Source organism: Cornus florida, unplaced genomic scaffold (assembly GCF_030987335.1).
Source record: "Cornus florida cultivar Cherokee Brave unplaced genomic scaffold, ASM3098733v1 CherokeeBrave_3.0.0_Hap2_Chr10, whole genome shotgun sequence".
NCBI lineage: Eukaryota > Viridiplantae > Streptophyta > Magnoliopsida > Cornales > Cornaceae > Cornus > Cornus florida.
Window position 1 is genome coordinate 9,084,005 of NW_026775580.1, and position 4,496 is coordinate 9,088,500.

Sequence of the window (4,496 nt, forward strand, 5' to 3'; positions counted from 1 at the left end):
TGAGAGTATGGGATCATTGTATGTGGAGATTTGTTGATTGATTTGTTTTGGGGGAAAAGTAATTGTTATTTGCTTGTTATTTGCTTTGCTAGTGTATGCATGGTCGTAGGTCATTGAATCTTACTCTTGTCCCTCCTAATTTGCATCTTGAATCGGTCGTTTGTAATCCTAAGGGAAGAGGTAGTTCTCATCACTCCATTTCACCAATAGAAGATTTGAATGACGACCATATGGAGGACCTTGGTCACATAGACCAACAAGGCATCCTCCACCCTACTGTGCATCATGACAACATTCAAGTACCATTAGGCATGCCTAGACCATTTACCCTACCACAACAACAAGGCCAAGTTCCATTGGGAATGTCTAGACCAATGTATGCTCCACAACCTCCCATAATCCAAGGCAATCAAGGTGCTCGTGTAGCACCACCAGTTGTAAATCCCCCTCTTGCTTTAAGAGACCATTATGTGCCTAATGAATATAATGCACCCACTTGCATTCAATTGCCTCCATTTAAAGCACATCATTATGAAATCAAACCACAAACCATTCAAATGCTTCCCAACTATCATGGACTTCCAAGTGAAGAACCCTATAAGTATTTTTCAATAACTTCTTGGGCAGAAATACAACAAGAGTTCTTAAAAAAGTACTATCCAATTTCTAAGAATAATGCCATGAGAACTTCAATTCGTGAATTTTCTCAAGGGGATGGGAAAATGTTTCATGAGGTATGGGAAAGGTTTAATGATTTGCTTAGAAAGTGCCCTCATCATGACATACCTAAGTGGCAATTAGTTCAATATTTCTTTGAAAGTTTACCGGAAAATCACAAGGGTATGGTTGATGCATCTATGGGTAGTTCTTATCTTGATAAGCATGAAAATGATGTGTGGCAATTGTATGAAAGTATGAGTGAGAATTCAATGCATAGGTCCTTATCTTCTAAAAATGCTAGAAATCTAGGTGTAAGGAAGAATGTTGGCTTATATTAAGTCGACAACTCTAATGAAATAGCCGCTGAGATGAAATCCTTATCTCAAAGGTTTGATCAATTTTTTATCAACCAAAATTCGGCAAATCAAGTATCTTCCTCCCCTACTTATATTCATCATCGTGCATCTAATGAATCTTGCATGACTTGTTTAAGTGTCTTGCATTCTACTTCCAATTGTCCACATGGATATGTGCAAAGTGAGCCCTATGAGCAAGTCAATGCGACATTTGTTAATCAAGGGAATAATCCCTATGGCACCCATTACAATTCTAGTTGGAGGAATCACCCAAATTTTTCTTGGAAAAGCCAAGGGGAAGGCTCAAACCCTCCCCAAGGTGGTTTTCAAGGGAAGTATGTTCCACCTCCAATGCAAGGCCAAGGTTCCTAAGGTTTTAAATCATCATCATTTCAATCACATGCCAATCAATTTTTAAATTCTCATTTCCCTAATCAACCATCTTATTCTCAAGGAAATTCTAGGAGTCCCACTTTTGAAGAGAAAGTTTTGACAGCTTTAGGCACTCTAGAGGTGAACACTCAATTGCTTCACTCTCATTCTCAATCCATTACTAAGCTAGAAACCCAAGTAAAGCAAATAGCCAGTACTCTAAATGCTAGAGAGAAAGGGAAAATGCCTTTGAATGCCTCACCAAAGCAACAATGTGTTGTGGAGACTCATTCTTCATCAGAATGTCACACAATAGAGCATATCAATGCGGTGACAACCTTAAGGAGTGGGAAGATTATGGACAACCAAGTAGATATGTCCAATGAAGAGAGTGAACCGGTGCAACCAAGAGTTGACACCCGTCCTGTTTCACATTTTATTCCTTCTTCGTTGCATGTGCATAATCATTTAAATGAGAAAGTGTTAGAAAATGATTTGAAAAGTGAGTTTAAAATTAATTTGAAAAAGGACTTGAAAAATTCTTGTGTTGAAGAAATTTTAAAGAAAGATTTTGAAAAAGCTTTTGAGCCAAGAGCTCCATTTCCGGATGCCTTGAAAGGATCCATTTATCTTGACAAACAAAAGACCAAGACCAATGAAATCATTGAAATGTTTAGGCAAGTGAAGATTAATCTCCCACTTTTGGATGCAATTAAGCAAATTCCGGCTTATGCCAAGTTCTTAAAAGATCTTTGCACCCAAAAGAGGAAGAACAAAAGCCAAGCACCAAGAAAAGTGGTCTTGACCGAGCAAGTGAGCTCTATTTTGCAACATAACACTCTCCCAAAGTTCAAAAACCCTGGTTCACCTACTACTTCTTGCATCATTGGTGACCATGTCATAAATCGGGCACTCTTAGACTTAGGAGCAAGTGTCAATCTTCTTCTATACTCAGTGTATGTCAAATTGTGCTTAGGAGACTTGAAACCGACGTTAGTAGTTTTACAACTTGCCGACCGATCCATCAAAAAGGGTATCATTGAGGATGTCTTGATTAAAATTGATAAATTCTTTTTCCCGGTCGATTTCGTTGTCATTGACACGGAACCGGTTCCAAATCCTAAGAGCCAAATTCCCGTTATCCTTGGCCGTCCTTTCTTGGCAACCGCAAATGCCAACATCAATTGTAGGACGGGGATAATGAAGATCTCATTTGGCCATATGAAGGTGAAGTTGAATATCTTCAATCCAACCCCGAATTCATTTGACAAGCATGAAGAAGTAAGTGTTGTAGAAAAATGTCATGACAATGAATGTGAAAGAATATAGTTTTTGCTTTAAACCAAAACTTCAAAAAGTTCATCTTCGACCTTGAAACTAAAGAATGAAGTTTCAAAAACTTGCTTTGATAAGGCATGGAAGCCCAAAGGTCACATTGACAAAGGACCAACAATCTCCTTTGAACCTAATCCAACAAGTTCTTTAGGGAACCGTTTGTTGGATGGAATTCAAAGTACCTATCACCCTATTAAGGAGGGGATGCATTTCAAGATGTTTGATTCAGGCTAAAAGAGTCCAACGTCTTGCCAGAGAAATTAAAGACTATTGCACTTCGTAAGGTTTCACAACCCTATTCCTCTCTCATTTCTGTTGTATCTTTCATTTCTTGCGACGTCTAGATATTTGTTTAGGGTTCATGCATATGACTAGGAACTTTGATTGAGGTTGCATACACTTTCAGGTTGAAAATGAGCATCCAATCATTCAATCGATCGAACTTCCATACCTGCATCCAATCACCTCTTTATTTAATCGTGCGAAACAAACCTGCATATTTCAGCTCTATGTCCCATCGTGCGAACTCATTCTTAGATCGATCTTAAGTTCCAAGATCGATCCAACTTCTTCTTGGATCGATCTTCAATTTTAACACTTAGAAATTTTTTGAACCCCCCTTGAAAAAGGCCTCTTTGTTCCATCATTCGAACATGTATGCAGTTTTTTTGCATGTTCGATCGATCTGAGCTTCTTTGAGATCAATCTTGGATTGATCGATCTATGTTCTTTGTTCACTGTTGACTTTTACTTTGACTTTATTTTGAATTTTATATTTAAAAAAAGGGGGGGTTTAAAATTTTTCAAAATCCAAAAATTTATATTTTCTTTATTTTTAATTAATTATTTACAAATATTTTCAAAAATTCTAAAAAGATTTTATTTTATTTTATTTTTCCAAAAATCCAAATATGTTTTGAATTTTAATTTTTACTTTTTAATTTGTAAATATTCAAAATAAAAAATAAAAATAAAAATACTGTGTCGTTTTGAGCTTAGATCGATCTCTGAACCTAAAGATCGATCTATGATCGATCGATCGGAGTTCTTTTTCGATCGATCGAACTTGTCGGGGGTAGTTTTTAAAATATAAGCCAAGAGTTATTTGGATCGATCCCAAAGATCGATCCAAGACCCTAGCCCCCTCCAATCGTTGTAACCAACCTCTCCCAACTCTGGCGAGTCCTCTAGCAACCAAACCAAGCTTCGAACTTCATCTTTTGTTGCAAATCTCACCTCATCCTCTCAGTTACCACTTCTTTCGTTCGGATTTGGTAAGTTTTGGATTTTCTTCTGATTTTGAGCTTTAACCTTGATGAAACTAGAATTACCATGTTAGATCTAAGATGCTATGTTGAATTTCTTGCCATATTTAGAGTTGTCAAGCTTTTGTATATATGTATATATATATTTGTATATATTTTGATTCAAATCATGTATTTGGGGGTCACGGGCCAAAGAAAGTGACCAATCTTGTTGAGTTGTTATGTGAGAGGGCCTCACAAGCTTGCTTGGGTGCCCTCATGCCATCCACGTTACAGATCTGTGACTTTTTGAATTTCACGTTACAGTTCGATCGATCGATCGAACTTTTCTCAGATTGATCTGAGAGAGATCGATCTCACATTTTTTGTAATCGATCGAACTTCACAGATTTGCATCCCACACTTCACACACCCTCTTTTGTGATTCCATGCTATCTTATACATGCCCAATGCCTGTGTTTTCCACATTGGATGCATTCCATACTTATATTGTTTAGTATGTTTCACT

The 4,496-nt window shown here is 37.3% G+C and overlaps 1 pseudogene; it reads right to left on the reverse strand.

Moving 5' to 3' along the window:
• Window positions 1-685: 685 nt before the first annotated feature.
• On the reverse strand, window positions 686-784 carry LOC132280438 (small nucleolar RNA R71; annotated as a pseudogene).
• Window positions 785-4,496: the final 3,712 nt, after the last annotated feature.